The following is a 10481-nucleotide window of genomic DNA, read 5'->3' on the forward strand; positions in this document are numbered from 1 at the left end:
AGCATATCTCAGCATTAACTTCTCAAAAGGAGTTAAACTACGCACAAATCACTTTGAACACCTTGAATAAATGCTTGCCCAAATGAGAAAGGTGCAGTATTTTCACTGACAAGAAAGGGGGTTTACCAAAAATGGTTCAATTTTATAACCTACATAATTAGAGTAAACAAAGAAAAAGGCAAGATATTGGAATTCTTTTCCATTGATGGACTTTTTTATTTAGAGATTTGTATTGAACGTACTTAATGCAACAATCCAGGTATGATCTTTTTAGTCTATTGTATTTCATATCATGAAAATGTGAGCACATGAAAGGCCGTTACATGATATTTTAGGCCGAGCTGATGTGGGATGACACCTGGGGTTGATTTTAGTGTCGGGGACAGAGCGGCTAAAGAAAGACGAGGGCAGCCTGAAATAACCCATATAGAAGAGTTACAAGCATTATCCTACTTTGCATAAAACAATTCCACGTGAACTATGCTTTTTTACAGACATTTTTTACACAAAAATGTTACAAAACACATATTACATTGGTATACTACAAAGAATTATAAAGAATTTCATGTAAAGAAAGTTTTAATACTTTTTGCCCACCAGTGACACCTCCACTTCATCCAGTGCCAGCCCTCTATCAGTTCAGAGGGCTGTGGGACGAATCAGATCCCCATTCACATCACTCACTGCAGAAGCCAAGATCCGTGTAATGAGCATGACAAGGGACTGCAAAGAAAGAAACATAATTTTGCATGCATTACCTCGAAGAGTTAAATTTTACCTTTACTTCTGCTATGGTGTTTATGTGTCAGAATGTCAGCGCACCATTACAGAGGTCCCTTAAATCAGAAATCTCCTAGGTGATTGCGTGCTCCTCGTTTTATGGCCCCCACGTGGTCTGTGGAATCTGTTTTATAGATAAGGTAAGAACTCAGTGTTACTCCTCATAGTCCATGCAGCCTTTGCTACCAGATCACACAAATTATGAAAACAAATTGTGAATATAAATTATGAAAAAACCCTGCCTCTTACCTTGTTTTAAGTGCGTTTGAGAATCTTGTTCTTCCATCTCTAAAACAGGGAAAATGGCATCTTTTAACACAAGAACACATTGAAGTTAAATTAATAAATAGCTAAGGAGCACTATGACACTAGGCAAGAGTACGATAGGAAGTATTTCTATGCTGACAAGGTCAGTATTTCTACATTCAGGATTAAGTTTTAATCTTGCAAGGGAAACATAAGGGAGTCCCACATCTCAAACAAAGAAAACTAAAGTAAATACCTAATTACTACTCATTTTGGGGGTATCACCCATTCAGGGTGTTAAATTAGTCAGGGACTGTGACAAAAATTATATGAGAACTTGTAATTAAAGACACTTTCACATGACATACATTGAAAGGGGTCATAGTAAGATTGCAAAGACTTCTGGCATTTTCCAATATTTGTGTTCTTGATTTTGCATCCTTATTCTCCAAATGAAATCTTTCATAATGCTCTAAGATTGTTTTATTCTATCTTTATAATTTACGTTGGAGTTCAACACATTCAACTTCCTTCCATTGATGGGGATTTCAGCTCTTCACAGGAGGTCTCTGTAATTGAGAGTACTTTGATATTCATTGCCCCATGCTTACTGTGTTTTGGTCGTGGAACAGAAACAGCATTAAATCAATAGGTATAAATATATTCCACCATAACATGAATAACGCCAGCTTAGAGGAAAATTGATAAATTGGACTTTGTAGTCCGTTAAATAGGTAAAATATACTAATGCAAATAGAAGTACAATAGCATAATTCAGTAGAAAATGAAACTCTATAGCCTCAATCCTCAAAAGCACTTTAGTTCCTACTTCTCATTGAAATAATTTTGCAGACATTTTGCACCTGAACAACTTAAAAGATTTATGCCTTTAAATTTTTGTTGCTATTTTGCATTTTATTTTTGAATGAGTAACTCAGGCTGTTAGGCAGTTAGACCACAATTGAGAGGAAGCATACTATTTTTCATATACTGTGAGATCAACACATGTGGCCAAATACCTTGTCATATCAGTCACTGATTTCCTTTTTGTTTACCGTAACCTTTCTGGAAGAGCAGAGGGAAGAGGACAGCAAATGGAACATCCAGGAAAACGACCACCTAGAACACACAACAGTCTAGTAAATAAATGCAAAATACCTTAAGAAGACAGTGGGAAAGGATTAATTCAACCTATGGCAATCAGGTTATATCCTGTATAATGGTATTTCATAGATTGCTAAGAAATAAAAACAGTACCTGTTGTAAAATTACCTATCCCTGTTAGTTTCACTGGTTCTTTTCTTGGCTAGCCATTTCAACAAAATGGGTATAATACATTCAAGTTACTTCTTCACCTTTTTTCTATCTGTCAATGTTTGGTTATTTTAACCACGGCTGTAGTGGGTTTGCACGGCAAGGTTTTGGTAAGGGGAGGGGGCTACAGGGGTGGCTTTTGTGAGAAGATGCCAGAAGCTTCCCCCACATCCAAGAGAGCCAATGCCAGTCGGCTCTGAGACAGACCTGCTGCTGGCCAAGGAAGCACCCATCAGTGATGATGGTAGTGCCTCTGGGATAGCATATTGGGGGGTGGGGGGTGGGGTGGGGGTATGTGTAGGAAATCTGCACCCCTGAGACAGGGGAGTGAGACTGTGTGAGAGCAGCAACTCTGCAGACACCCAGGTCAGTGAAGAAGGAGGCGCAGGGGGACTTCAGGTGCCAGAGCAGAGATTCCCCTGCAGCCTGTGGTGAAAACCATGGTGAGGCAGGCTGTGTCCCTGTAGCCATGGAGGCCCACAGTGGAGCAGATACCCACCTGCAGCCCATGGAGAACCCCACACCGGAGCAGGTGGATGCCCAAAGGAGGCTGTGACCTGAGGGATACCTGGGCTGGAGCAGGTTTGCTGGCAGGGCTTGTGATCCCATGGAGGACCCGCGGTGGAGCAATCTGTTCCTCAAGGTCTGCGCCCTGTGGAGGGGACACACGCTAGAGCACTGTATGAAGAACTGCAGCCTGTGGGAAGGACTCATGTTGGAGAAGTTCATAGAGGACTGTCTACCATGGGAGGGACCCCACACTGGGGCAGAGGAAGAGCGTGAGGAGGAAGGAGCTGCAGAGACATGTGATGAACTGACCATAACCTCCATTCCTCATCCTCTGTGCTGCTCAGGGGGAGGAGGTAGAGAAATAGGGAATTAAGTTAAGACCAGGAAGAAGGGAAAGGTGAGGGGAAGGTGTTTTTTCTGATTTAAATGGTAATAAGTTAAACTAATTTTCCACAAGTCAAGTCTGTTTTGCCTGTGACTGTAACTGCTGAGTGATCTCCCTGTCCTTATCTCAGCCCATGAGCCTTTGTTATATTTTCTCTCCCCTGTCTGGTTGAGGAGCGGAGTGACAGAGCGGCTTTGGTGGGCACCTTGCATCAAGCCAGGGTCAAACCACCACCATAGATCACCTCAATAGTTGAGTGTCTTGCAATCTTCTATTCCCAGCATCCCGAGAGATAAAATTATTTCCATTTTATAGATCGGGCGACAAAATACACTGAGAAGACTAGAGGGGCAAAGGCGTTAGATGCCCTACCACTCATGGAAAGTCATAGACCAACGTTTGGCATTAGGCTCCTAAAAAATGCATTGAAAGAGCCTGCGACCTCCCGCTGGCATTTTTTGTGTTAATGTCCTAGTCAGGAGTCACTTCAAGCTAGCTGATGCAGAGGTGTGCTAAGACCCACTGCTCTCTATGGTGAAGGAATGCTATTCTTTCTCTACATGTCACAGTCCCTTTACCTTCTCCTGCAGTAAAATCAGCCTTTTCTCCAAAATAGTTGAAAGACAGTTGTACTGCAGCTTCTGCCTCCCTTCATCCAATGTCAGTGGTTAAAGCACTCAGCCAGCCTGTAGGAACATAATTCCAGTTCTTTTCTCTAAATGTGAGAAACTTGCAGTTGCCACGGTGAATTCTGCTATGGGGTTGCATAATGTTGTGATATATGATGTTTGTAGCATTATCTGTTGAAGCTGCATAATTTTGATTGGCAAAATATAGAAGGAAATAGTAAGTGTGAGCAGGGCTGGTTAAGTGCACTCATAAGAGGAAAAGCTATGAACCAGGTTCTGCTCCTCTGAATACTTAATACAAGAGACTTAAACATTCATTGAATTCAGATAATATTTACTTAAGTCATTAGTCAATATTTTCCTCATTAAGGATAGCAGGATTTGACCCATTCTACAATCAATCCAATGGCACCATGTAAATAATGTAGTTTTTTAAATCACATCTTTCATACAGAAGGATTCCTTAAGCAAATGGAATGAAATTTACAGATGCAGCACACATAATATTTAGATGTAATATTAGCTCCATCAGGAAGAAAACATACTGAAAGTTAACAAAAATTGATTGATGCTCCCCGACTGGAAGTGTCTGTAATATTTTGCACAATAGCAATATGGAATATGTTAACTCCATCAACACCAGTGTCTCCTTTACAACTGCTGTTGCTATTCTAACCACATTATCAACCTCACACATGTTTACCTCAGGGATATTTAGCCAGCCATAATTGACTTTTGCTCAAAAACAAAGCTGCAGGCAAGGTTTAATCCTTTTGGGCTTGCCTTCTCACTAAAATAAATAAGTATCTAAGAGAATTCTAACTAGATCAAATATAAAATCAGAGAATGGAGGGAAACTGTTCAGTCTTTTTCAATTTTATATTTCTTAAAATTTTAATAATTAGAATGTCTAGAAGCTAACAAACTCTTCGCATGTAAGATGTTACAAATAAACAGAGGACTCAGCGTTTCCACTTCCAGTAACAGTATTTATCTGATCATTATTTAACCATCGCAAATCCCTTCATGGAGGCAGAGTTGAAAAAGGCCTCATTGTACTGATATCACACTAAACTTCAGCAGATAAGGTTAATGCCAGTTAGCACTGATTGCCCATAAACTCTAGGTGAGACTAACCTTGCCTGATATGCTGGGTGGTGTCGTGGTTTAACCCTGGCCGGCAGCTCAGCCCCACGTGGCTGCTCACTCGCTCCCCTTTGGTGGGAGAGAAGCAGAAGAGTAAAAGTGAGAAAACTCCTGGGTTGAGATAAAGGCAGTTTAATAAGTAAAGCAAAAGCCACACACACAAGCAAAGCAAAACAAGGAATTCATTTACCACTTCCCATCTGCAGGCAGGTGTTCAGCCATCCCCAGGGAAGCAGGGCTCTGGCACATGTAACAACAGTTACTTGGGAAGACAAACGCCATCACTCCAAATGACGCTACCTCCCCCTTTCATTCTTCTTCCCCCAGATCTATATGCTGAGCATGACGTCATATGGTATTGGGATATCCCTTGGGTCAGTTGGGGTCAGCTGTCCCAGCTGTGTCGCCCAATTTGTTGTGGCTACCTCAGCCCGCTGGCAGTGGGGTGATGTAAGAAGCAGCAAAGTCCTTGGCTCTGTGCAAGCCTGCTCAGCAGTAACAAACGCATCCCTGGGTTATCAACACTGTTTCCAGCACAAATCCAAAACACAGCCCCATACTGCAAAGAAAAATAACTCTGTCCCAGCCAAAACCAGCACAGGTGGATAAGACTAGAGTTTGGTAGATCCTGTAACCTGGTGCTACCCAGCAAAGAAAGCAGTCTTGCACTGCTTTTACTCACAGCCCCTTCTTCCCAGCCCTGCATAGGTTTGTCTCTTGTGCTGATACCAACATCTGTACAACTGTGTGGTAAATCATTCCAGAGACCTGAACTGGCTGAAAACTAGCCACTTTTCTCCCCGGTTAGTTTCAGCTCAGATGCACTCACCACACGCTGCATCTCACGCTTTGCAATGAATACATGAAGAAGGGGGAAAACTCCAGAACAGCTTCTTCTGACAGCAGGACCAGCTTACACTGATAATTCATCTTTGTCTTCAGATAGGTGGAATGAAGCATATTCTGGAGTTGCAGATCTTTTCTTCACTAGCAACAAAAGAGGCTCAGAGAACTAGTTTATATTTAAATTTCTAATTGCAGGTAGTTGAAGTGAAAGGGACCTCATGCACGAGCACAGCAGTCCATACAAAGACAAAAATTAAAATAAAAATACTATATTAAGAGTGAACACCCTCTGTTGGGCTTAGTGGCTGGCTGGGGTCAATTATCTCAAGTGCAGGTAAATGCAATGAGTGCTAGGCTACGCTGTCCTATAGATAAGAAGGTAGGGCACTTGGGATAAAATCATTGCTCCATAGAAATGAACAGCAAACTTCTTGTTGAAATAAAGCACATAAGAATTTTATCCTAGTGTTCTATATTTGATCCTGCTTTTATCCTTTGCTTAGCTCTTAACAAATCGATTAATATCTCTCTTCTCTCTCTAGCTGTAAAGTGGTCATTACTGTATGGTCTTATTTGTAAAATGCTTTCTAATAGTACATATGCAAGAATTAATTAAGTGTAAAGTATATTATTATCTACTGACAAGTCATCTGCTGTGCTAGGAGAGCAATTACAGAAAATGTTCTGTATATTTATATGCAGATAAATCTAGATTTAAGTTAGAAGATTGGAGGGGGAAAAATAATGCCGAGTGCTTTCCTTCATTCAGTCTTTCATATACGAAACTTTGTATAAAACTTTTGTAAAGTTTTCTGTGACCTATGTTAAGAATTCTATTCCCTGCAGGAAAAAGAAAAAAGAAACACTTAACTCAGGCCATAAACTTACTCAGGTATACAGATAACTTTCATTGCTACAGTCAAGTAACCATGGTTCATATGAATACCTATGTAGAAAAAAGCTGCAGGTTAACCAAAGAATGATGTTCTGCACTCAAATAAATAGGAAGAAGTTTTATTTTCAAAATATAGCAATATTTCAGGTGCTCCTAGCAGACATATTTTTAAGCAAATATGTGTGTGTAAAGGAGGTGTGTGATGAGTCATGACATTACATTGACATCTTTATAGATTTTCAGGGATAAACGAGCAAAAACAAAATAGAAAAAGTCCACAGCAATAATCATGGTATGAAAGCCTGTGAAGAGTTCATACATACCGTGATCTATGAAACTTGAAGCATTAAAGATAAAGAAATCATGATTCATCACCAATGTTTAATGTCAAGATTTTTCTTATATATTTATGGAGTTGCAGACAACTGAAAATAATTTCTGCTCAGATTCTTAAAAGATGGGTTACTCCTATTTTGCAATATTATATGTCATCACCCGTCTAAAATAATTAATAGGTGGTCACCTCTTCTCTTATAGCGTTTCTATGGCAGGCCCAAAGTACTTGCAAAGCTGAAATTTGTTTTCATGTATATGAAAACACAACTATATTTTCACTGTATTTTAAGTCATATGTGAAGTGGTGTTACATTTTAGGAATATTAAATCAAGTCACTTACACATTGGTTGTACGAGTTGTCATTCGCTGGACTGCTGTTATTTAGGAATGAAAAAGCAGAAGCAGCAATTTAGCTAAGTAGCATGTAGGATGTTCCTGGTGTGTGAACAATACCGCATGTTAGTAGGTTAGCAAATTAGGGCCATTTTCTGTGTAAATTTCTGAACAACATCAGAAGTGCATGCTGGTTGTAGCATGCAGTGTTAACGAGTGTAATGGAGTGGAGCAGATATTCTACTCGGTATCCTTCAGCAGAGTAAGCTAGGACACAACAGCATCTAGAACATTCTCTAGAGCAATCCACTCCTTCCATACTCTTTGCTGAACTCAGTCTGCTATCATGCCTATCAGAAACTGAGAATATGGCATTGTTGGTATTTCATGTGTTATGGACTAGACTTTCTAATGAGCAAATATATGAGAAAGTTACACTTTCTCCACTCTCCAAACCTTTCTACATGAGTTATAACATTTACATTTTGATCTCACTGAGCCTATTTTACATGTAGGTTGTAAAACGTCTAGTCCATTGGGAACTATTCTATGTATGAATAAATAATCGGTTCTCTGTATGCTATAATGCATGTCTGTTAATGACACCACAAATCTATTGATCTCAGCCATCTACTTATCAAAATGGTTTTTTATGTCAACATGGGTGTAAAATATTGCAGTGGACAATGGCTGGCCAACCACTTTAGACAGAGTGAGGAGAAACTTGTGATGAAACACTGTCTTGGAATTTGTGTAGCTACAAATTTCATAAACCGGTAAGTCTCCCATCTCTGATTCTCTTTTAAATATCTGCCACATAACTTGATCAAGAGCTGATGTGTCTGGATCCCAGTTTTCCCATACACCCATATACCAGCCAGAGTTCATCTGCTTGTTTGTGGGGTGGCTGCTGGCCTTCCCCTCCCTATATCTTTTATTCCACTTCCAGCTGCCCTGAACAGTGATCAATAAGTTACCAGCCTATTCTGCAATCAGTTTCCTAGCTCATTCCTGCTCCTACAAAAAAAAAAAAAAGACCTTTTTCTTATTCTTTTTAAATTTTTTATTACCTAGATCAATACAATCAGAGTTCTGTGTCTGTCTAGCCTCCACTCACCAGAGCCAGCCAGTGCAGGGACCTGCCGGTCTCTCAGTGATGTTCGTGTCAACAGGGTGATTTTTTTCCCCGCACATGGAGTTCATTCTAATTGCTTCCTCTGAGATGCTGGGGGTGGCCTCGCTTCCCCTCTCCACGACTCCCTGTCTCTGTCCTGCCATGTCTGCTCTATAAAATGACGCCTTCCAATTTTAGGCCCATTTTTTTTCCCCACAAGTAGTGAATGCTCTGTTAATCTTTAGGAATGATCCTCCCAAGAAGGCTGTAACTTCTATTTTAAGGAAGATTTCAGTCTGGGTGGATGATTTTTATGACCGCAGCTAGTTCTATTTCTAGTCTGCCTTTGTTATCTAAGGTTTGGTAGAAGGTCACAGAAGTTTAAATTCTGGACCGCCTTGTCAGAAATACCTGCCTGCAGAGTTTTGAACTGCCCATCCTGTTACAGAGCTGACTCTGCGTTGCTCTGGGTTTACAGAAGCCCTCCTATCAATAGCAGAATTTTCTGTTAATATTCCGTGTACTTGTCAGACCCTCTATATTTTCCTCCTCTCCACATGTTTGGAAAAGCTGTCTTTCATAATTCCAGTAGAAGATTCTGCCTAATAGACAACAACAATGGAGAAATATAATTCTAGGCATTTAACCAGATGTGTACAGTGCTTTTATCAGAGAAACTGCATAACTGTAAGACCAGCTGAAAAGAAATTGTGGTTTTACTATTCAAAATATTCTGGAACAAAATCTCCTCTTCCTCTTTCAAAGTTCTTCAAGTGTTAAAGGCATGGCCTTTATTTACAAGTATTTAGGGAAAGAAAAAGAGAGTGCACTTAGAACATTTAAGGAGGAAGAAAAAAGTGCTTTCATTGCTGTCCCGACAAAGAGTAAACAAATCACCGCAGCTATAATGACTTTCAGTTGTGTTAAAGCACTGTCAAGATTACTTCTAGTAATATGAAAGCCAAACTCTGAAATTAGAGTTGAAATTTAATTGGGAATGGAATATATTTTTCCCTGAAAAAAACCCACAAAAAAACCATTTTCAGTCTACACTAAGGAAGTGAGGAAGTAAAGTTAAAATATCTACAAATTTAAAAGAAACCTATTTGAAGCAACAATCCTGGATTTGTAGAAACACCACAGTTTCTTAAACATGGGGTCTGATTTTTCTAGGCATCAGCTTATTCAGTGAATTATAACTCTTTTCTTATATAGTACATTTAAAAGAGATCCAGTTAATCTAACAAATTCATAAATACATTATTTTTTAAGATTTTGACGTTAATATGCCAATAACATCCCAAATGTATTCTATAAGTTTTTGCCTGTTGTATTCCCAGATTAAATATACAGCTATAAAAAGTAAATAGTTCATTTAATGCTCAGCTTTTCTTGTATAAACTTGGTGAGATTTGAATTATATTTTAAGGAAACTCATTGGAAACCCTATAACTTCCTAAGAAATTTCAGTTCAATGCAATATCTAATAAAAGGCACAGCACTATTTCAAATTTAGGAGATTAAATCTACTGGAAATCTGAATGTAATCCAGTATTTACGTGATTAAAATGGATACGCAGGGAAAAAAAAGGTAATAATTTATGTACATAACTTTAGGCACCAAAGTTTGAAAAATGACCTGAAAATCTATGTAAAAGGATGAAAAAAAACCCCCACCACCCTATCAGCATGCATAAACCTTGGCTACCTCTGATAGATGACTGTGATAAAATAAAGGCACTAGGTCAGGAAAATATTTTTGCCCTGAGCTGTCCGCTACGAAACCAAAAGCCCAGGTGGTAGTTTGAGGACCAGAAAGACAATTTTTTTCCATGTCAAATGCAATTATGCAGTACAGGTATTCTCATATGCATTGATCTTGGATTAACAAGGAATTGATTTAGAGATGAAAAAAGGGAAGTAACTTCCAGACCAGCACCAGACCC

At 39.4% G+C, this 10481-nt stretch overlaps 1 long non-coding RNA gene across 6 annotated transcripts; it reads right to left on the reverse strand.

Annotated features, from left to right (window-relative positions):
- Nucleotides 1-107: 107 nt before the first annotated feature.
- On the reverse strand, nt 108-8419 carry LOC114014383 (uncharacterized). Of its 6 annotated transcripts, none has more exons than XR_008732988.1 (6): nt 5840-8419; nt 2840-5079; nt 2046-2145; nt 1030-1068; nt 823-904; nt 108-723 (listed from the first exon to the last, which is right to left on the reverse strand). It is a non-coding gene; the product is annotated as an uncharacterized LOC114014383 (long non-coding RNA). The 6 variants fall into 6 exon arrangements; XR_008732986.1 differs by having other exon boundaries at nt 2840-3921; nt 5002-8419; XR_008732989.1 differs by having other exon boundaries at nt 2840-2992; nt 3814-8419.
- Nucleotides 8420-10481: the final 2062 nt, after the last annotated feature.

This window comes from Falco cherrug, chromosome 6 (genome assembly GCF_023634085.1).
Source record: "Falco cherrug isolate bFalChe1 chromosome 6, bFalChe1.pri, whole genome shotgun sequence".
NCBI lineage: Eukaryota > Metazoa > Chordata > Aves > Falconiformes > Falconidae > Falco > Falco cherrug.